Source organism: Canis aureus, chromosome 18, assembly GCF_053574225.1.
Source record: "Canis aureus isolate CA01 chromosome 18, VMU_Caureus_v.1.0, whole genome shotgun sequence".
In the NCBI taxonomy this organism is placed as follows: Eukaryota; Metazoa; Chordata; class Mammalia; order Carnivora; family Canidae; genus Canis; species Canis aureus.
The window spans coordinates 17795658-17819619 of record NC_135628.1 but is presented as its reverse complement, the minus strand read 5'-3'; the positions used below and the strand labels follow the sequence as shown (position 1 = coordinate 17819619).

Here is a 23962-nt window from a genome sequence, read left to right as displayed (position 1 = left end):
GGTTGGCTGAGGGTTGGGGAGTTGCTGAGAGAGAGGGTCTGAGCGCAAAATGGCCTGAGGAGGAAGATAGCCAGCATGAAGTCACCTGTGTTAGCCAGAGCCCAGGAACCTGGGAACAGGGACGTTTCCATCACTTTTGCCCATTCTGGGCTGTGCCGTAGTCCTCCTGCAGCCCTGCTCCAGCTATCCTCACACTTCTAGCAAAGTCTGCCATATACCAAGCACTCTGGGGCATGAAGGAGGAATAACAACCACGTCTGGAGTGAAGCAGGACAGACGGAGGGCAGCAGACAAGGTGACATGGACTTCCAAGTGGCAGATGACCAGGAAAAGCCATCTTCCTGGAAACCTTGAAAACCTTGTGCATCTGCTGAGCTTCCATCTGGGTACAAACAGGGACCCAAGCCATTTTATTTGGGTATTAAAAACTAATCTGGGTTCATCTGAGTGACCCCCACATTGCACTGATTTCCTTTCTTATACCATAAGATCCTTCGGCCACTTCTCCACTCATCCTTGTGTATATAAAGTGGGTCATTATCTTGGAAGTAGAAAGGCCTTAAACTGGCCACTTAGTCCCTCCTTGAGGTAGGAAAACTCACATATCCCAGAGAGATCATTTTTATACTTTTTTGTTGAGCCCTGCCACCCCCAAAATGACTTGTAAACACTGTCACTGTCATTACTGGATCTCTTACAAGCCCACATCTGTAAACGTTCAAGTCCAGCAGTTCTTGATTTTACCCCCCAAGTCACACAAGTCTCCTGGTCCTTTACACATATCCATTTTTCCTTCTTTTTATGTCAATTTGCTAAACACTGCAAGCCTTACAGAGATTTCTCAGTGGGACCCACACAATAACTTTCCTTTTATAACCTGAGTGACTGAGCAAGAGAATAGTGCAATTTAACATTCTAAGTAGCGGGAGGGCAAGACATCCTTAGCAAAAAGAACTTTCATGGGTGGAAATGACTGGTTAGTTAACTACCATACTAGACGTATGCTTGCCTCTTAGATGTTAATTCAGCCTTTTCCACTGTGGTCAATCATATGACCTATTTTAGGATCCACAGCATTTGAAAAAATGGTTCCCTGAAGGGATACCGGTAGATAATATTAAATTTAAATTAGGGGAAGGGGCAGTCCAGGTAGCGCAGTGGTTTAAAGCCACCTGCAGCTCAGGGCGTGATCCTGGAGACCCGGGATAGGGTCCCACGTCGGGTTCCTTGCATGGAGCCTGCTCTCCCTCTGCCTCTCTCTCTGTGTGTGTGTGTGTGTGTGTGTGTGTCTGTATGTCTGTCTGTCTCAATAAATAAATAAAATCTTTAAAAAAAATAAATACATTAGGGGAAAATGATACCGTTTTAAGTTTCCAGCATTATTCTCTGAAGTAAATCAGAATATTTTAAAACAACTTTCTCTTCTGAAATCTTTAATTTCCAATATTTTTCTGGAATCTGCAAAATTAAAAAAAAAGACAAGTTTCTTTGAAAATACCATTGTAATGAATGGTGAATAAATTAATGAAATTGATGATGGGGTAGTTTTAAATCCAGAACTCTAGGATGCTGGAGTACTCTCTGTATCTTCTTCCTTCATGACAATGTTTTCTAAATGTCATTTGGGCAACATATTCATTTATATTATTTTTTGGCCACAATTGAGTCCCACCTGTACTTTATTTGCTTAGCTTTGTGCTTTAGATTGATTTTGTTTTGTTTTGTTTTGTTTTTCATTTGTTTTAGTTCTAGTATAGTTAACACAGTGTTATGTTAGTTTCAGGTGGACACTACAGTGATTCAATACTTCCATATGTTACATCACAGCAAGTGTACTCCCTATTCCCCATAAGTTGACTATTTTAAAACTCAGATTAATTTTTATAAAGATTTTATTTATTTAACAGAGAGAGCAAAAGCAGGGGGAGCAGCAGACAGAGGGAGAAGGAGAAGCAGGCTCCCTGCTGAGCAGAGACCCTGATGTGGGATCATAACCTGAGCCAAAGGCAGGCACTTAACTGACAGAGCCACCCAGGTGCCCCAAATTTTAAAGGAAATTTTATATCACCATTATAAATGAAAACCAGCACTTTCAATAAATAGGAAATAACACAAAAATAAATTCTCCGGAAATAAAACCATGCTATTGTATTCCACCTCAACAGGGCTGCCTGGAAACATCTGAGGTCTGGGGCCTGCTTGCTTGTAGAAGCATTTGAGGGTGTTAAAGACATAGCACAAAACTGAGACTTTCTTTGCACTAATCCTTAATCTGAGAGAACTGGAAAGGGAACTGCTTGCTTATTTCATGAGTGTTCTGCAGGCATGGCTGCTGGGCTGGAACAAGGCTAGGAAGGGTGTTCGTTTCACCTGTTCAAACCTCATCCATGTCCATCTACACTGAGGGCCCTGTGTTACTCACAGCTCTTGTCTCTTCTGAGCCTGAAATTCCCACAATACCAGTGATTTCTCCCCTCAGCCTGCCCACAGTGACCCTGCAGATATCTCCACCTTTTGCTATCAAAGGCAGAAACTTCAGCCTCTTGATTTATGGCCACCTAAGGAAAGCAACAAATGCCATGTCAGCCAGCTGGCAAGGAGGCTGTTGTTCTATAATTTCCAAAGCCCCGGTTTGAGATGTAATCATATTTGTGGAATTAGCTCAATCCAGCGGGAACTTGAGGTATGGCTGGTGGAAGAGGAAACAAAAAAAGTTGAACCTGCCTGGTAAACATGATCCAAAGGAAGACCAAATCTATACCCTGGGGCACCATAGATAAATCCACATCATGGGCATCTGGTTACCAAAATACTGAACAGAGCCAGGGATCTCCTAGGCCTGACAGGGGATCCATCATGGTCTTTACCCAGTAAAAGATGGGTCTGCCTAGTGAAGATGGTCAAGGTGTCACGTTCAGGCAAACAGAAGACCAAGGCTGGGTCAGGGTCAGGTTTGGTGAGCTGGACCTGTTCCAGTGGCTGGGGTTCACCTGGAGCCATAGTATTGGAAAAGATTGAAGGCAGATATCCTGGTGAGGCAAGTCCAGCAAACAACCAAAAGAACCATTAAGCCAATGGAGATGGCCAGAAAATAAGACTCATCACAGAGCAAAAGAGGAAGAAAAGAGGAAGATGAAGTAGACAAATGAAGCAGAAAAGGTCAGAGGTGGGCTGGTCTGCCACCAAAAGCCATCTCTTGAGACAAAGGCAAGTTGAGGTAGAGCCTGTTGATGGGGAGGGAGCCCCTTGGGAGCTGAGGGGGTTAGATGGCACCTCCATCCCCTCCTCTTCTTCCTGGGTTTGTAATCTGCCCTCACAGATTTAGTCCCCAGGTAACAGAATCCCAGCATCAATCCACCACCTTAGGCTACTTAGAGATCTGTGCCCAGGTCCCATCTTGCAATTTGAACTTCTGAACTAAATATAAAGTCTGTAGAGTCTCCATAAAAGGCGCAGGGAAGCTTCTCTGAAGAAAACAAAGCAAGTACTGGGGGAGGGCAGGCAATCAAAGGAAAATAGAAATAGAGACAGAAGAGAGAAACTCTCTATGTTGAATAGAAATAAAATATAATGTGTAATCTAAGATTTTCTAGTAGCCACAAAGTAAAAAGAAATTAATTTTCATAATGTTCTGTTTAACCCAATATATTAAATTTCTTATTTCAATATAGAATTAATGAAACATCTTACATTCATTTTTTTTCATACTAAGGCTCTGAATTCCAGTGTGCACTTTACACTTACAGCACTTCTCAATTTGGGCCAGCCACACATCAAGTGCTCAACAGCGACGGTGGCCAGTGGCTACTGTGCTGAATGGTGTAGCTCTAGAGCAGCCACCGGAAGCCACGGTAGAAGGGCATTGGAGCTCCTGCCCTGTCCCCCCTCCATCTAAAATACTGAGGCCAGGAATGACTCTGAATTGGCTCTTCAGGTTAGTTTCTCAGAAAGTCAGTGAGGCAGGTAGTTAAAAAGGTGAGATCACTGACAGTTTTGTGAACTCAGAAAGGAAATAAGTAGGGGACCCACTGGTTTTATAGTTGGTGTACAATTCCTTTCAACTGTTGGTAACAGATTTACAGCTTTTCACGCTCGAAAAGATTAAAAATAAGAACTATTTTTTGTCAAGGCATTTTTGTCAAAAATGCTATTGATAGTATCATGTGACAGAGACTTCCGTCCGCCATGGGTAGGGATGCATCCTGGTGGAGACCATCTGGGAACCCATTTAACAGTATGTATCAAGAGCCTGTGAAAAGTTCAATTTAGTAACTTCCCATTCTAGAAATTTGCTTTCTGGAAAGATTCAGAGGTTCTGACAATTTTGTTTTTTTAAACAGATTTCATCTGCTTCTAGCTGTGATATAGTAGTTTCTGACTCTCACAGAGGCCAACAACAAGTAACCAGTGTTGTTTAAGAGTCTATTATATACCATACCTATACACACACACATATACGTATACACACATGCATTTTCAAAAGTCATCAATCTGTACACTTATAATCTGTGAATGTTATTGTATGAAATTATATCAACAATGAAGGTGATTTTTTAAAGGCAAGATACATTTCCAGGTAATAAAAACTGAGAGATTTTATTGTCAGCCTAGCTGCAATATTTTAAAATAAATACTAAAGAGTTTCTCAGGTAGAAGAAAAATGATCCCAAGACAAAAACAAAATGAGAGGAATGTAAAGTTTTACGTGAGTAAATAGAAATGTGTATTGACTGAACAAAACAATATTAACATCTTGTGGAGTCTAAAATATACATAGAGTTAACATGTATAATAGCAATAACACAAAAGGTGGAGGGGAATAAATGGAATTAAAGTGTTCTAAAGTCAAAGCACTTTCAGGTACTAGGCAAGACTGTGACTTTGTTTTATTCTGTTTGTTTTTTTAAGTATGACCAACATGGGACTTGAACCCATGACCCCGAAATTAAGAGCCATACGCTCCAGTGACTGAGCCAGCTGGTTGCCCTAGTATTACTTTTAGACAGTAATAATTTAAAGATTCAGATTATTATCTTTAAGACTCTCACTAAAATGTAGACAATAGAAGGAAGAAATGGAATAATAAATACACTTAATTCTAAAAGAAGACAGGGAGATTCAAAGGTGAAAGAACAGCCAAGACAAATAGAAACCAGACAGCAGATATAAATCCAAATGTATTAGTAATTCCATTACATGTAAATTTGCTAAATACACTAATTATAAAACAGTTTGTCAGACTTGATAGAAAAAAACTACATGCTGCTTAAAGAAACACATCTTAAATAAAATGGAGTTCCATTCATTCATTTCCTCAAACAGGAAAAGAAAGGAGATACACCCTTATCAAAAAAAAAAGCTGGGGCGACTATAGTCAGATTACAGAATTTAAGGGAAGAAATGTTACTGGAGATAGAAAAGCATTTCGTAATGATAAAATGATCAATTCTAAAAGATGATACAAATGTGTTAATTTATATGCGCCTAGCAACATTTTCAAAATAATAAAGCAAAAATTGACAGTCATAAAAGAACTAGACAAATCTATAGTCACAATGGAGGACTTTAGGGGATCCCTGGGTGGTGCAGCGGTTTGGCGCCTGCCTTTGGCCCAGGGCTTGATCCTGGAGACCCGAGATCGAATCCCACGTCGGGCTCCCGGTGCATGGAGCCTGCTTCTCCCTCTGCCTGTGTCTCTGCCTCTCTCTCTCTCTCTCTCTGTAACTATCATAAATAAATAAAAATTAAAAAAAAACAATGGAGGACTTTAATACATGCCTCAGAGTAACTGAAAGAACAAAAAGAGGACAAATTAGCAAACGGTCAGAATATGGAGAATCTGAACAGAGTAACAAGGCTCCTCACTGACATCTATAGAGCACACACCCAACAGCAACAGAATGCTTAGCATTTTAAGTGCACGTGTAATATTAGTCAAAACAGACTTAAAGCAAGTTCTTTACACATTTTCAAAAAGATTTTACTTATTTGAGAGAGAGAAAATGAGCAGGAACAGACGGAGGGGCAGAAGAAGCAGGAGAGGGAGCCTGATGCGGCTGGCTCAATGCTGGGACGTTGGACTCATGATCCGCGTGGAAGGCAGACGCTTAACTGATTGAGCCACCCAGGTGCCCTGCAAATTCTTAACACATTTTAAAGAACTGAAATCATCCAGAGTATATTCTCTGACCATAGTGGAATCAAGCTAGAAATCAAAGATAAAAAGATGCCTAGAAAATCCCCAAACCAACTAGTCAAAGAAGAAACAGAAATTAGAAAATAGTTTGAACCATATAATAATGAAAATACAACATAGCAGCATTTGTGAAATACAATTATAGAAGCCATAGAAATTTATTTACATGCATACATTAGAAAAGAAAAACAGGGGTGCCTGGGGGGCTCAATCAGTGAGTGAAATGTCCAACTCTTGATTTCAGCTCAGGTCATGATCTCAGGGTTGTGAGATTGAGCCCTGCATCTGCTTAGGATCCTCTCTCTCCTTCTACCTCTACCTCCCCCTACACACACTCTGTTTCAAAACAAAAACAAAAATTCTCTCAGTGAAGTGGGTTTAGAGGGACCGTACATCAACATAATAAAGGCCATATATCAAAAACCCACAAAGAACATCATACTCCACAATACAAAACTGAGAGCTTCTCCTCTAAGATCAGGAATTTATTTAAAACAAGCAGTAGATGAGAGCAAGCACATGGTCGGTGCAGGTACCCACGCTCTCTGGCTGCCACCACCCTCTCCTTTACTGGGCAGCAGCCAGGAAAAGCCGGAGGGGAAGTAGGTCTCTAGTAGCGCTACTACAAGGCAGCCTTATTGCAAAACCGTCAGCAGTGGTGCCCTCCCAGCTGAAGAGCACAGGGGAGGTGAGCAGGCCTGCTGGAGAGCTGAGACCTCAGGCCCATTCATTTTTTCGTTTGCCTTCCTCATGCATAAAGGCCATGTACCCCCGCCCTCAGGGGGCTCACAGACAAGAGAGGCAAAGCATCAACAGAAACCTAGCAGGCCACCAAACGCAAGGAAAACACGGTAAGAGAAGAATGCAGGGAGCAAAGCAAAGACTTCTCCCCAAGGTGACCTTGGAACCCCAGGATGAAGGGAGGTCCGTGTGAGCCAGGAGTCTGGGGATGGCAGTTGAGGCCTGGGCGGGAGGGGGGGGGGTGTTGGTGGGTGGGCAGGGTGCTTAGCGGGGCCCTGCAGCTGGCCCACTGTCAGGATGCATGAGATGAGGTCACAGGGACACATAGGGGAAAGGATCCGCTTAGAAAGGAGCCCCACTGGGGATCCCTGGGTGGCTCAGTGGTTTAGCGCCTGCCTTTGGCCCAGGGCATGATTCTGGGGTCCTGGGATCGAGTCTCAGGATGGAGTCCCAGGATCCAGTCCCACATCGGGCTCCCCACATGGAGCCTACATCTCCCTCTGCCTGTGTCTCTGCCTCTGTGTGTTGTGTCTTTCATGAATAAATAAATAAAGGAGCCCCACCTGGGGACAGGGTGACTGGGACTCCAGCCCCTCCCCCCCCAAGTCCTGGGATCTTGGGAAGGCCCTTCCCCCACACTCAGTTTCACTTTCTAAAGAGGGATTTTGCCTAGTGCTGTTGCTTTCTTCCTTCTCTACTATCCCAAGGGACCCTGAAAGTTAATGCGCATTCTTTGCAACTGAGATGCTAAGATAAAAAACACTTTATAAAGACATTCATCTCCACAGATGTTCCTTTTTATGTTTTAATAACTTTCCCCAAGTATAAAAGCAATTTAGCTGCTCACTGTGGAAACTTTGGGGAATGCAAAAAGTAAAAAGAGAAAAAGAAAGGAAAAGAAAATTAAAGAAAAAGCCAAATCACCTACACCACTGTTAACATTCTGGAGTATTCCCTTTCTGCTTTTCTCTATGTGCAGTTATGCCTACACCGCTCTTTTGCTTGCTTGCATCACACTATATACATCTGCTGTAACTTGCCCAGTATCTTGTGTGTCTGTGTAACCACCAAAGCCCTCACTTGAGCGGCAGAAGCTGGTTCCTGAAAGATGCTCTACTTACCGGGTTTTTATTTCATAAAGAAAAAATAGGAGCTACCTGCCTCTCTTTGCTCTTTTAAAGCCTCGTAACTGAGAAATTCCACATGCCAAATTGGAGGACCAAAGATGACGTCCAGGGGTAACACCTTCCCAGCCTGGGCCTGCCTGCCTGAACCACCGCAGCAAACCCAGACGCCCCTATCTGCGGGGGCCAGTCGCAGGACAACATGCTACCAGCAATAGGACCCATGGAAAGGCCACAGGGGACCCAGTAGGGGAGGGACACTGGAAAGACTCCAGGATGCCAGCCTCCTGCGTCCTTCTCCAGAGGCCAGGTGTCAAACCCTGTGCTGCATGGTGGCCCCACTGTGGGGCACAAACACTGAGCAAGCCCTTTACTAGGGGCCCAGCATCCAGCTAATGCTTTCCACTCCCTCTGAGAGCTACAGTGACGTAGGGGCCAGGTGTGGTCCCTGGAGCCAGCCAGGCTGAGGGGCCCACCACTCATTAGCAAGTGAGCCAGCCTCTCTGGACCTCAGTTTCTTTTTTTCTTTCTTTCTTTTTTTTAATATTTTATTTATTTATTCATGAGAGACACACACACACAGAGGCAGAGACACAGGCAGAGGGAGAAGCAGGCTCCCTGCGGGGAGCCCCATGCGGGACTCGATCCCAGGACCCTGGGATCACACCTTGAGCTGAAGGCAGGTGCTCAACCACTGAGCTGCCCAGGCTCCCCAAGGGCCTTGGTTTCATCACAGGGGCAGTCCCTGCCTCAAAGTGCTGCTGCAAGGACTGAGTTAACATTCAAAGTGCCTAGACCAGGCACTGAGTAAATACTAGTAATTATCACCTGATTTAATCTTCTCTATTATCTCACTCGATTCTTAGGACAACCCTAAGCGGCAGAGGAATTGATAACGCCAACTTAGAAATCAGAAAACGGAGGTCCACGAGGTTAGCCATCAGACAGATGCACAGAACGAGAGATTCCAAGCGTGGGAGAGCACATCAAATGGGAAATGAGGCAAGAGCGCCAGCACAGCCCGCAGCTCCCCCCAGGCCTCCATCAGTCCTGCTGGGGACAGGTGACCCGGAGAAGGGCTTAGAGCTCCTGTCCCTTCGGAGTTTGAACGTGAGCCACACTGAGTCCCAATAACCCCCACCCAGCACACGAGGGCTCAGCCAAGGCTGAGGACACAGTCTCCTCAGCCACCCAGGGGTGCCACCCCTTATCCCGTGGATCTTTTTAATAAGATTATAAAGAGGGACATCTGGGTGGCTCAGCGGTTAAGCACCTGCCTTCAGCTCAGAGTGTGATCCCGGGGTCCTGGGATCCAGTCCCACATTGGGCTCCACGCAGGGAGCCTGCTTCTCTCTCTGCCTGTATCTCTGTCTCTCAGTGTGTGTCTCTCTCATGAATAAATAAATTAAATATTTTAAAAAAATTCTTTAAAAAAAATAAGATTATACAGATATAATAAGTTTTAGAATAAACCTCTATGAACGGAGAAGGCCTCAGTGTTTTCTGTGAGTGAGACAGTGAGTTAGATGCTAGCAAACTCGTTCATTCAGCAGCAGCTTTGCTCTGTGCAGAATCATCCAGCAAAGCCGGGGTGCAGGGGCCACCCTGCCCAGAGTATAACTATGAATGTCGACACCTAGGATGAGTAGACAGGATCTGGTTTCCACCCCAACTGACACAGCCTAGATCAAGAACAGAAACCTCAAGAAAAATCATTTCCCATCAGCTACGCTGGCCTCAGGATTTCACTCTTTTCCCGGGAATCATCACTCATCCTGGGCCTGAATGATATGGATTTCAGAAAAAATGACACAGCTTTCCACAAATTGGTGTTGCAATGCCAGATAAGATTCCTAACAGATCTGAGGCCTAGTCCTTCAAACGTTCTTTAACAGTGGGACAGATGCTGACTTAGCATTACAACCCAGAGTGTTTTCAACAGGGAGCTCTGTGGAGCCAGGCCACTCGACAAGCATTTCTACTGTGGCAAGTGTCCACTTGGAATCTGGAAACCAAACAAACACGCAAAACCAAAGCCAGCTTTGCCAGCATCCAGGTGCTATGGAATCTGACCAGGGCTGTGCGCCTCTGCACCTACCCTGACCCCTTCGCCACCTGCCACCGCCCTCCCCTGTCCCCCTGCTGCCAAGTTCTGTTCATTTCTCGAAATGTGAGTTCTCCAACAAGTTGCTGCTCTCTGGAAACTTGGAGGCTGGAGGGAAAAAAAAGGTCAATGGTTTTATACCTAGAGAGGATCGGCATATGGGATATGACTTAATTGACCATAGGACAGTTTCACAGACTTTCCTCCTGCTTCCTTGAAAAACAACACAGTGAGAGAAGTAGGTGGCCCGTTAAATAGTTTTGGACTCGTGGGGCACCTGGCTGCTCAGTGGGCAGAGCATTTGGCTCTTGATCTCGGGGTTGTGAGTTTAAGCCCCATGTTGGGTGTAGAGGTTACTTAAAAATAAAATCTTTAAGAAACAAACTAATGGTTTGGACTCTCTTCCTAGATACCAGGAAGGGTTACACTTCCATACCCACCTGGGTCACTTGCTTTCACTCATGAAATGTGAACAGAAGTGGAGGGAATTACTCCGAGTAGGAAGCTTTCTGCCTCAGTGCAACGGAAATCAGCGTGCAACTTCCTCTGGCACTTGGACCAGCTCCTGCAAGAAGGTGGCTGTTCCATCTGCCCAGGCCCACAAATCACGGCAGCGAGGACTGCCTCCTGCCAGACCGTGATGGGCAGGGTATGAGCAAGACACACACCTCTGTTGTTTGAGCTGTTGAGATTTTGGGATTATCTGTAACCTAGGCCAGAAGGACAGATACCATGCTTTTGGACAAGAAAAGCATTCATGTGTTGGGAAACTGAGGCCCAGAGGGGTGAAGTGAGATGTCGTAGGCCAGACAGCTGGCTGGAGGGGGAGCAGGATGCACACCACAGCCCTCACCCTTCCTTCACAAGACAGCAGTTCCTTTCGGACACAACCCCATGGTATTAAAGGACCACCCTTAGTTAAAGATAAGCCACTACAATTTTTTTTCCAATACCATAAAATTGACCCTACTGATCAAGAGTTAAAATAAAACACCATTCTCTGCCTACCTCTGACTTACAGTCCTCTATTAAAAAATAAGACTAAGGTATCAAAAAGGAAGAAAGGCACACAAGAAGGTCAAGCATACTCTTGATTTGGACTGAGGTGACTACTTGCTGTGGTCCCACATCCTGTCCTTCACCCAGCTACCTGCCCCACGCCAGAACTGCACCTTAGTCCAGGCCACTGTCACCACTACTGCCAGTCAGGATGGTCTGGTATGAACCATCTCAGTGATGAAAAAGAATGTGACAGGGCAGCCCAGGTGGCTCAGCAGTTTAGCACCGCCTTCGGCCCAGGGCCTGACCCTGGAGACCGGGGATCGAGTCCCAGGTCGGGCTCCCTGCATGGGGCCTGCTTCTCCCTCTGCCTGTGTCTCTGCCTCTCTCTCTCTCTCTCCCCCTCTCTGTGTTTTTCATGAATAAATAAGAAATCTAAAGAAAAAAAACATGACAGAGCTATCTGTACTGACACAGAAAGATCTTCTAGACATAGCGTCACTTGAAAAATGCAAGTTGCTGGAAGAAATACGGGCAGGTTACATAAATGTTATACCCTATATCGCCTGGACTAGGAGTACACAAAATACTATATATTTTCTCCAAGCGTACATCTATAAACATAAATGCAAAGAAAATATCTGGAAGAAGACACATTCTGTGAGAATAGAGATCACTTCTGGGCAGGGAAGGGGGGGCACCAGGATCGTGTAGTACTTTCATTTGTAATGTTTTAACATTTCAGAAAAAGATTATAAACTTGTATAATTTAAAGTTACTTTAGAGCCTTTTACATTGTTTTTAAGATTTATTTATTTGAGAGAGAGAAAGAGAGAAAGAGAGAGAGAGAGAGAATGTGTGTAGGGGGGCAGAGGGAGGAGAGAGAGAAACCCAAGCTGACTCTGTGCTGAGTGTGGAGCCTGATTCAGTGCTCATTCCCACCACCCCGAGATGAGGACTTGAGCCAAAACCAAGAGTCAGATGCTTAACCAACTACACCACCCAGGTGTCCCACTTTAGAGCCTTTTTAATCATCAAGGCATCTTAGGCTGTTTCGAGACAAGTCCGTGAAACATTCTCAGCAATCACTTGGTCCTAAGGAACTTTGACTTTCACTCAAAGAGTACATCCCCCTAGAAAAAAAGGCTCAGTCCCCATTAAACGAAATGACGGTTCATTGAAACCAAAGGAACTCAGTTGGGATGTTACGACTCTTTCTGTGCACCAATAAATAAATGAGATCCTCCTTGTTTGATGAAATATCACAGTCAAGCGGACAGGGTTGTGAGTGGGAACAGTTTTATTCTGTCTTCAGTTTAATAGGAGGCTGTCCACTCGTGGCATTGCCACGAAGTCTGGTTTGAAAGAAGGAATCTAAAGTGAAAATATCAATCCTCACACAAAAAAGTCCCACAGCAAAAGAATCAACAAAACTGACTTTCAAGTAAATTTTTTTTTTCAATCTTAGGACCTCAAGCAATATCCTATTGAAGAAATGCTCCATGATCACCAAATACTTCGTTTCCATTTCCGTTTAGTTTTTCCAATACCATAAAATTGACCCTACATGACCCTTCAGCTCATGGCCTGATCCTAGAGACCCGGGATCAAGTCCCACGTCGGGCTCCCTGCATGGAGCCTGCTTCTCCCTCTGCCTATGTCTCTGCCTCTCTCCCTGTGTCTCTCATGAATAAATAAATAAAACATTTTTTTAAAAAAGTAAAAATTTAAAAAAATAAAACAATCTCAACTCAACTGCCTTCTGTGGAATACTTTGACCCCAAGTGATGCTTTCATTTTGATGGATGATGCCAAAGGGGCCTCGCATCTTCCCACTCAATATATCTCCTCTCCACCCAAAAGATATCATTACCAACAAAACCATTTTAGATTCTTTCCCCTTTCTGTGCAAAGCACATCCTATCATGAAGGTCTACTGAGCAAACACCATCTCTGGCAAAGCCACAAGCTGCCATGTACAACATGGATTTCTAAAACACTCTCACTCCCACAGACCTGGACAACAGAAATTGATCATTGATATCAGATAATAGATAATTAAGTATTTACTTGTTGAATTCAAAGTTCAGACAAGTTCAATAAAGCCATCATTCCCCGCCTACTTCAGAGATATTACCTGGGTTGTAAAACACCATTTGGAATAGACCCGGTCAACCTGATGCTAAACCCCAGCAAAACTTGAACCCACACACCCATGAGCATCGAGGGTCATATCTGCATTCTCCTCAAGGAAATTTCTCTTCTCTTGAATAAGATTCATTTTGGTGAATAGGATCCACAGCCTCCTCAGACCAGTTCTAAAATGATGAAGGTAATTATACTGTGTTTGTTGACTTGAACCAAATGGGTATTCACGGCGCCCAGCAGCAAGTGGGTGGACTAACCCATCCCAACAGCAATCTCACAGAAAGCGAATGCCCAGCAATTTGCTACACAGTATGGGCAGAGCTGTGCAGAGAATACACCCAGTGGGTCAACTCAAGTTGGCTCCCACTTTCCCTGCTGTACAATCCACAAAAAAACACTAGCTCAATTATGCTCCCAGGCTTCTGACATTACATAAACACAAGCCGCCGTTCTTTAATGGGTCTACACAGATTGATCTCTCTCTCTCTTTCATGGGTTTCCTGTTGTTCTTTTTTTTTTTTTTTTTAAGATTTTATTTATTTATTCATGAGAGACACAGAAAGAGGCCGAGACACAGGCAGAGGGAGAAGCAGGCTCCCTGCAGGGAGCCCGATGTGGGACTTGATCCCAGGACCCCAGGATCACGCCCTGAGCCCAAGGCAGATGCTCAACCACTGAACCACCCAGGTGCCCCTCAAAGAGAAACCTCAATGTTTCTTCTTATATGCCCAGGCATCCCTGTTGTTATCATTTTTATTCACTTGCCTTATTTTGTTTTCAAATTCATATCCTGGAAAACAAGCTCACTCCAGTATGCCTCTGTCACACCAGGAAACTACCAGTTCCCCCTAGAGAAAATTTAGCAGATGGATGAGGCTACAATTATTATTGGAAGCTTTTGAGCTCCATTAACACTCATTTAAAGTATCTGAAAGCCCTTAATCCCTCAGCATTTCAAAGCAGATACAGAAGTCTCCCATAATCTCCCTCGCCTTCCTCCCTCCCGCCTCTCCCCTCCCCCTTCCATCTATCTCTTTGCTATCTTCCCTTCTTGTGAAAGCGCCACAGGACTCCAGACACAGACACTGCCACCCTCCCTACAAAGGAAGGAATGCAGCCCCAGCTGATGTCATCACTCAGGATGGGTGGACACTGATGGAATGCAGACGTCCCGTCACACTGCCGGGGCCTTCTGGGAAGTCAAATGTCTGCCTCCACATCCTTCAGAGTCAGGCCTTCTGGTCCAGAAACCCTGGGTAGAGGGCACCTGGGTGGCTCAGTGGTCAAGCGTCTGCCTTTGGCTCAGGTCATGGTCTTGGGGTCCTGGGATCAAGTCCCACACTGGGCTCCCTGCATGGAGCCTGCTTCTCCCTCTGCCTGTGTCTCTGCCTCTGTGTGTTCTGTGAATAATAAATAAAAACTTTTAAAAAAGAAAAGAAACTCTGCGTAGAATGCATGCAGAGCCAGCCCTTCCCTTCTCTGCTGGAACCATGGACTTCCAGAGTGGAACAGAATGTCGTTCAATGCCCTCATTTTAGAGGTGAGGAAACTGAGGCCCTGGGCCAAGTGGATCAAACAGAACCAGAACCCAGGTCTCCCAGCACCCAGGCAAATGCTTCTTTCGTATTTAAAATACCTGCTTGTGTGGCAGGACCACATCTCCCCACCCAGCAGGGGCTGAGCCTGTTGGAATGGGGGATGTGGGACCCCCTCACCCTGTTCCTGGGCTCCACCCCTCTCTCCCCACCGGGAACTCCCTCAGTACTTTATTCCCATTTCTCACAGAGGATGGGGAACTTCAGCTTTTTCTTTCCTGACTTCTCCCTTCACATTGACAGTGGCAATGAACGGCCGACACTCTGAAACCAGCTTACCTGATTCCAATCACTAACTGTGCGATTAGGACAAATGACATCATGCCTCCCCCTGCGCTTTGGTGTTAAAATGCAGATAAGAACAGAACCTAGCTCCTAAGGCTGCTGAGGGTTCACTGAATGAATATACACACAGTGTTTAGAACAGCACTGGTCTTGACTTATCCTGGTCAAGAAGGGAGACTGGGCTAGGACTTCAGTCTGGTCCATCCTGGAGGCCCAGCATTTGACTGCGGGGCATGGGGTCTCTCGGGTTAGTCACCGTATCTCTAGATAGAGGATGCAGCTAAAAAACTGCTGAATGAATGAATCTGGCACATGCACTTTTATAGCAGGTGCTTCATTAACGTGCATTGAACGTTAATCCCAGAGTTCACACACTCACTTGCTAATAAGTTTATTAGTGGGTACAGTCAGATTTGCAGGCACCGGTACTTTCTACTGCTCAAAGGCATTTGTATTAGCTGCTGTCTTAAAAAGTTCAACCAGAACTCATGCCTTCCAGGGCACTGTCTATATACGCTCTCGGCACAAAATCACTTATGCTTTGTGACAATGCCTGCCAGGAGGCCTTATGAGACTGATGTGCAATTAATTGTTGCCAGACATTTTTCTGGTGTTATCCAGGCTTTGAAAAACAAAGTTCCAAAAACACCCTGCTTGCTATTCATCTCTGAGGGGCCAGCGAATAGAAATATCTCAAAACAGAAGACAACAGAGGCCTGAATAGGAGACCCAGATCTGGAACTTGGTAAGTGGATTTATGTACTCAGGGAAGAAAGTGCTCCAGAAGCGTCAGATCCAGAAGCCCCACGACATCTGGAGATGACATTTAGAACCAGCAGAGAAAGTGTCTGGGGCTTCTCAAAGGAAAGGCACTCCATAGGAACAGAATATATTAGTCACCTCAAGAGGCTGAAGTTGAAACTTGGCCTTGAGTAAATAAACACTGCTGATTGCTTGCCAAAACACTTAGCTGGAGACTTTTATTCACCCCACTTGATGCAGCCACAAGTCAGAACCGCCTGAGACACAAATCTACCCCGGAGCTTGGCCACGGGGTATCTGGGATGTACTAGGGTGGCCCTGAAGGGTGCTGAGGGGTTAAGAGGATGCAAAGTACCCCAAGAGGCAGCAACACTCTGGGCCTGAACCCTCCAGAGTTCTCACCCAGTGCGTCCTACCTGAGGGAACAGGCCCACCCACCGGCCCAAATACACCTGACCTGCATGGCCTCTCATTCTGTGACCTCATCACAGGAGTACGGAGAAAGGGGGCAGTACGGATCCGGTCCTCCAGCCCCTGCCCCCAAAGCAAGCCGGCATGCCGTCGTGAGGTCTCAGCCTCTTATATGATTAGGAGGCTTTTTCTGTGACCTGAAAGCTCTAAAAAAGACTTTTTTTTCCCAAAACCCTGTGTCTTTTAAGTGTATGCACTCCCCAGGTGATGAACAGTGTGGAGAAAGCACATCTTTCAGGGCTTTTGGGGAAGAGCCACAGGGAGAGCAGACTAGCATGAAGAACTGTCCGATGCCCCTTCCCTTGGCCGGGGTGGCAGGGGCGGGGGGACGGGATTCCCAGCAGCTATATCTGCAGACCCTGATGCTCTGACACCCACACTTCCAACCTGCCTCTGCGCTTCGGGGCCTTTTGTTCCTGTTTCCAAGGAGCCAGGAAGGTACTGGAATCCACCCACATCCATCCACTGAGGCTCCTGCTGAAGGATGCTCGTGCCTAGGAGGCCCACACGCATTTACACATCTGCCCCACAGAACCACAGAGCCGGTGCTCGGATTCCTGGTCCTGCCAGCTTTTACTTTATTCTGAGCTTCAGTTGGTTCATCTAGAAATTGACGATAATTTCTGCCTTCAGAATTGTCTCACACAATAAGGTTTATAAAGCTTAACAAAGGGATCCCTGGGTGGCGCAGCGGTTTGGCGCCTGCCTTCGACCCAGGGCGCGATCCTGGAGACCCGGGATCGAATCCCATGTCGGGCTCTCGGTGCATGGAGCTTGCTTCTCCCTCTGCCTGTGTCTCTGCCTCTCTCTCTCTCTGTGTGTGTGACTATCATAAATAAATAAAAATTTAAAAAAAAAATAAAGCTTAACAAATAGGAACTGTTAATTACTTTTTTTTTTTTGTAGATTACTAACAGGTGGGGGAGGGAGGATCTCCTCAAGGCCTCCCAATACCTTTTTGTTGTTGTTTTATTTACTTATTTGAGAGAGAATGATCAGAATGAGGGGCAGAGGAGAAGCAGACTCCCCACTGATCATGGAGCCTGACACAGGGCTCGATCTCAGGACCCAGGGATCATGACCCAAGCCGAAGGCAGACACTTAACCGAATGAGCCACCCAAGCACCGCCCCCCCCCACCCCGCCATTGCCTTTTAGAATAAAATTGCAAATCTTTTCCAGCCCAGGAGGCTCTGCTTGGCCTGAGTTTGGTTCATTCTTCAGCTCTCTCTGCACGTTCCCCCACACAGCCAGCTCATTCCCGCCTCTGAGCCTTCAACCTGCTGTTCCCTGTGTCTGGCAGGCTCTGGGTCTTTTTCGTCCCAAGTCCTAGCTGAAAAGGCTCATTCTTGGAAAGGCATACCCCAGTCTTCCCTAATCCTAGTACAGCTCTGGTACTCGATTGATCTCATGACATCCTACCGTTTTCCCTTGCAACACTTAGCACAGAACTATGTACTTGTGCGGTACATCCCTTCCTCCTCCGGTAGCCTGCAAACTCCATCTGGCCAGGTGCTGAGACTGTTTCATTTATTCCCAGATCCCAAATATTTTAATAGGCTGGCACTAGCCAGGTCTTCTGATAATACTTGTTGAATAAATACGCTGAAGAACCGAAGCCCCAGTGAGCCAGGAGGAACGGGGAGCTACAAATAGCTTCCTAACAGCCCTCAACACCAGGCTGGGGAGCCAGCAGAGCGCTTCACACCCAGGGGAAAGCCAGAAAAACAATTGCCACCTCATTATCTGAAAGGCGAGAGCATCCACAGTTCACTCAGTGGAGAATTTGCTTATCTGGGCCCAAGTTTCACTGGCTCAGGCCTCTCGGGAGATTGCCAGATCCTCCAAAGAGGCAAAAGCTGCTGAGGTGTCCAGAAGAGAGAAGATGAGTAGGAAATTAAAAAAAAAAAAAAAAAGGCAAGCTACTTGGAACAGGCCTGGAACTTTGGGGTGGGAGGGGAATGTTCTTGTGTCCTCTTGCCTGAACCACATCTGGAACTTCCAGGCCTGGTTTCTGTCTCCCCAGGTATCATACACACCTGTCCGGGGGAAGGTAGGTTTTATTACACCCAGGCTCGCAATCTCAGTGCACCGAGATGACGTTTTTCTCAAAATAAACATCATAACCCATTCTGGTAACAGTCATCAATGTGAGTATCAGGGCTCCCCCAACCCCACCACACCCATCACCACCCACTAGTTCAGCCAGTGGAAGCCACAGTCGAGATCTAAAAGCTGCAAATCTGGGGTGGGGGAGGAGTCTTACTTTCACTTCATAACCAGACAGTTGTTTGGAAGCTGGGGCCCTGCGTCCAGAAACAGAGCCCTTCCAAGAGCATAATCACATCTGCCGGCCAATTACAGAAGGCGGGTGTGGAAACAAGGAGGAGGTGAGCAGAGGGAGGGGTGCTCCTGGAGCTCTGGTTCAGTGGGGTCTGCTGCAAATCCTGGGTGCAGCATTGACTCTCTGTTGCCTTCGAGCTAGTTATTTCATCTCACTAAGCCTTAGTCATCTCATCTGTAAAATGGGGGAAATGATAACTAGCGCAGAGGGCTATTGGCTCAGGGCTGTGCAAAGTAAATCGATGTACCTGTTTGCTTTTATTTAGGGTCCACCGATCAGATGCATCATCATCTCATCAGGCCTCAAATCAATCCTTCCACATAGGTAGGTAGAGTTATCCCCATTTTACAGATACAAACACTGAGGCTCATGAGTGTCAGACACCTTATCCAAAGCCACACAGCTGGGAGAGGGCGAGACCAGCACTCCAACCCAAGCAATCTTCAGCAGCAGCATCGGAGCAATTACCATTTCCTGAAAGCCAGGGGGTGTGCTAAGCACTTTCCATCAATTACCTCACCAAATACTCAAAACCGCTCTGTAAAGAAGAATGCTTTTAAGTATTTGACAAAGGAGGACGCAGGGTCCGAGAGGTTAAGTATCTTGGCTGAGGTCACACAGTTAAGGAACCAAGCAGGGGCCTGAGCTCAGTTCTGACCCCAAAACTATAGTCTCCTCCATTTTCGTCCTGCCTGTCTGTATTTGTTACTGATCTCCTACCTCAACTCAAAACCGTTCACATGCCTGAATTCATATTAAAAGTAAAACACTCCCTTGATAAATGGGGTGGGTCCCTGAGTGCCTCCATCCCAAAGAAAGAGCCCACTGTCATGAACTATATGAAGTAAGGGTATCCCCAAAGAAAAGCCTACCTTTCCACCAAGTTCCTTCTAGAAGGTTTAGTTTGGGGTCATAGGTAGCAACTGGGGGATGCACACAGAAAGTTCTTAGTCATGAGACTTTGATTTTTTCAAAATTAGAACAGCACAAATATTTTTTCAAGTAAATCATCATCTGCTCACAGCTCTTGCCATGGAAGGATTTTCCCTAGCAATGCACGACTGTCCTACCCGGTTGCATGTGGCTCTGAAAATACCTACAAATCCTCACAACTATTTACTGCCTCTTCCCTGCCTGGTGATGAAGACACGGAAAGAGGGCAACTACCAACATCCTGAAACAAACAGAATGTGGTGAGTTTTCATGTTTTATTAAAATATCAACCTACTAGGGATGTTTGGGTGGCTTAGTCGGTTAAGGGCCTGACTCTTGATATCAGCTGAGGCTTTGATCTTGGAGTTGTGAGTTCAAGCCCCATGCTGGGCTCCACAATGGGCATGGAGCCTACAAAAAAATAAATAAAAAACAAAACAAAATAAAATAAAATACCTACTAAAACCTGGTGCTTAATCTGGTGCTCACTTTGCAATTCCCTGGGCCCTTATGATAATTTAGGACCTATTTATCAGTCCTTTAAACTATAGTTTTCTTTTTTTTTTATTTTTATTTATTTATGATAGTCACACACAGAGAGAGAGAGAGAGAGAGAGAGAGAGAGGCAGAGACACAGGCAGAGGGAGAAGCAGGCTCCATGCACCGGGAGCCCGACGTGGGATTCGATTCCGGGTCTCCAGGATCGCGCCCTGGGCCAAAGGCAGGCGTCAAACCGCTGCGCCACCCAGGGATCCCTATAGTTTTCTATAATTTAGAGGAAAAGGACTACTCAGCCAAAGTCCTAAGTGGCACCACTGAGCCACCCAGGTGCCCCGAGCATCTGCCTTTGGCTCAGGGTGTGATCCTGGAGTCCCGGGATCAAGTCCCATATCAGGCTCCCTGCGGGGAGCCTGCTTCCCCCTTTGCCTATGTCTCTGCCTCTCTCTGAGTCTCTCATGAGTAAATAAATCTTTAAAAAAAAACCATAAATCAATTGAATGGCAGTGACTACTCACTTCTTATATAAAAGGCAAGTTTGGAAAAAATGCTTGCCCTCAATGAGCATTTGATGCACCAAAGGCTTTTCCTCCGAACAAGTTCAGACTTGTGGATGGATGAAAGGAGGCCCTTTGTGTGGCACACAACTGACTTTGCCCGGACAATAAAAGAAAACAGGACTTCCAGAAACATGCAAAATATCTACAGCTTCTGCATGACAAAAATTCAGCACAAGTACAAATTTTAGCTTCTCTAATTTCATCTTGCCTAAAATCCTCCCCAAAAAGAGAATGGTAAAATAAACCAGTAACTTAAACCTCAAACCCTAGGTTTAGGTCTCAGGTTTTGAAGAAATATTGAACTCTTCTCTTCAGATAAAAAGAAGAATTTGAAAAAAAAAAAAAAAGAAGAAGAATTTGATATCCTCGTGTAAGTAAAAATCAGTGATTGCACATATACCATAAAACACTGATCTTCTTTTTTACATGACATCACTGTTTATGTTACTAATATCTAAACAGTGTTGCTGTTACTGTAAGTGATCCAGATCGTCACTGACAAACACAACAGGTTTCTGGGTGACAGGTTCATCTGGGATGTTGGCATGACAATTGTAGGATCTGAATCCCCCTTCCTCAAATTCCTGACTGTTCTTGGTCATTGAAGAACGGTTCATTGTCCCTAGGCCAAGAGTCAGAGGCAAAACAGGAGCAGCCCAGGTGTTGTGTGGGGACGCTGCCAACAGGAGAGCCACATGTGTGTGCCCACATCAATCCTGAGACCCTATAAACAGCCCAGTTTTCTTGGAAGCCCATTTTTTATATATGTGGCAGTGGGGTGGAGATGTCTCAAGATTAAGGACTGCTTTCTTTTATCAAGAAATTCATTCCCCAGGGCACTTGCGTGGCTCAGATAGTTACACATCTGCCTTCAGCTCAGGTCATGATCTAGGGGTCCTGGGATAGAGCCCTGTGTCTGGCTCCCGGCTCAGCTGGGAGTCTGCTTCTCCTTTTTCCCTCTGCCTCTCTCCCCTGCTTGTGCGTTCTCTCTTTCTCTGTCTCAAATGAATAAATTAAAAATCCTTTTAAAAAAATTTAAAAAATGCATTCCCATCATTCAGAGTGAGCCATATTCCAGAGCCATCAACTAGCCCTGGGGGCAGGAGGTGGGAGGAACTGGAGGCCGGAATGTCTAGACCTCAAAGCACCCAGAGGCTCAAGGGGCAGGAGAAGAGCTGGGTTACGGAGTATTGAGGGAGACAATTTTGGACAACCCCCATCCACCCCCACATCATGTCTGTACTAAGAAAATTGTCAGACACAAATAACCACCACTCACAGTGCACCTGCCATGTGCCACCTGCCCTGCCAGGCACACGTTATCTCATTTAACTATATTAAGCCCAGGACAGTTAGCATTTCTAGTCCCAGTCTTCAGGTGACTTATCTATGGTCACATATCACAGAAGTGAGAGAATCTGAATTTGGGTCCAGGTTTTTTTTTTTTTAATTTTTTTTATTTATTTATGATAGTCACACACAGAGAGAGAGAGGCAGAGACACAGGCAGAGGGAGAAGCAAGCTCCATGCACCGGGAGCCCGACGTGGGATTTGATCCCGGGTCTCCAGGATCGCGCCCTGGGCCAAAGGCAGGCGCCAAACCGCTGCGCCACCCAGGGATCCCTGGGTCCAGGTTTGATGGGACTCCAAACCTCTGAACTTCTTTCCCCACAAAAATTAAATGTACTCTTCTTAAAACCTTTGAGAGTCCTTTCTTCTACCTCTTGGCTGTTGTTTGTTTCAAATCCAGCTTTTTTTTTTTTTTTTTCTTTATCTGCCCTGCACATGTGGTAGAAGTCTGTGTCTTGTGCAATGTCCCTGCTTCTAGGTTCGTAGCTACTTGCCCCCAGCGTCTCCCCCAGGGTGAAGAGGGGTCCCTCCTGTGAAATCTGCCCCTCTCAGATATTCGCAGTCGAGGTACCCTTGGCTGGATAGGGCCTAAGCCGGATGGGGGCTTTTAGCAAGGGGGACAAACCCAACCCTGTGGCAAGCACAGCCGGCCTCACCCTTAAAGCAGATCACCCACAAGTGTCAAGGCCTCGAGTTTACTGATTTCCCCCAACTTATTTCAAATGCAACAATGGAGCCATTTTCCAGAAGGCAGAACCAAGCGGGGGTCATAAGGCAGCCAGAGTTTTCACAGCGGTGCCAAAGGCCGTACGAATAGGTGAGGTTCTGAACCCGCAAGTCCCATTCCCCTCGGGGCCTGCCGCCCCGGGGCCGCGCAGCGCTCGGCCCGCCCGCCCGCCCGCCTTCCCTTCCCAACCCTGGGCATCACCTGGGGAATTTAAACGCAATTGAGGCCTGGGTCCCCCCCACCCTCCCCCGGACTCTGATGTAAGACCGGGGCCTTCTAAGCTGCCGGGAGGATTTAGAAAATTCCCCGATTCCCCAAGGATCGATGATCCCGCAGACACTGAAGTTCATCCGTCTGAACTTTTTCTGCATTTGTCCTCCCGGTTCCACCCGGAGCTCTGCCCGGGGAGCTTCGCGCTGCGCCCACAAACCCGCCCCCTCCTCTCTGCGCTCCTCGCTCGCGGCGCCCAGGCCCCTGGGAAACCTCTTCCCGGTGCGAACCACCGCGCGTCGCTGAAACTTACTTGGGTTCGTCCCGTGCAGACCTCGAAGCAGCTGGGACCCAGAGCGAGGCCCGGAGCGCGGAGACCCCCGGAGCGCGGAGACCCAGGGAGCGCGGAGACCGCCCCCCAAGCGCGGAGACCTCGGAGCGCGGAGACAAACCCCCCCCCCCCCCAGCCAAGCGCAGAGACCCGGGAGCGCGGAGACCCGCCCCCAAGCGCGGAGACCCCCAGAGCGTGGAGACCCCCCCGGGGGCGCGGAGACCTCGGAGCGCAGACACCCCCCCAAGCGCGGAGACCTCGGAGCGCGGAGACACCCCCCCCAAGCGCAAAGACCGGGAGCGCGGAGAACCCCCCCCAAGCGCGGAGACCCCCGGAGCGTGGAGACCCCCCCGGGAGCGCGGAGACCCCCCCAAGCGTGGAGACCCCCCCGGGAGCGCGGAGACCCCCCCCAAGCGCGGAGACCTCGGAGCGCGGAGACCACCCCCCCCCCCCCCCACAAGCGCGTTGACCCGGGGAGCTCGCGGCGCGGGCGGCGGCGGCGGGAGGCTTGGGGCGGGAGCGGCTGGGCCCCGGCCCGGAACGGGAACTGGCCGGGAGGGCACCGGCGGCCGCGCCCACGCGCCT

General features: G+C 46.9%; 1 protein-coding gene across 8 annotated transcripts in view; it reads right to left on the bottom strand.

Moving 5' to 3' along the window:
- NOD1 (nucleotide binding oligomerization domain containing 1) overlaps positions 1-23510 on the bottom strand; it is a 64158-nt gene extending 40648 nt beyond the window's left edge. For 5 of the 8 annotated variants that reach the window (XR_013356601.1, XR_013356602.1, XM_077856336.1 and 2 more), the window contains exon 1: positions 23360-23492. The gene's annotated coding sequence lies outside the window, so the exon portion shown is untranslated. Of the gene's footprint in view, positions 1-1361; positions 1459-23359 lie in introns of all 8 variants that reach the window. The other 3 variants (XM_077856337.1, XM_077856339.1, XM_077856338.1) reach the window with 2 other exon arrangements.
- Positions 23511-23962: the final 452 nt, after the last annotated feature.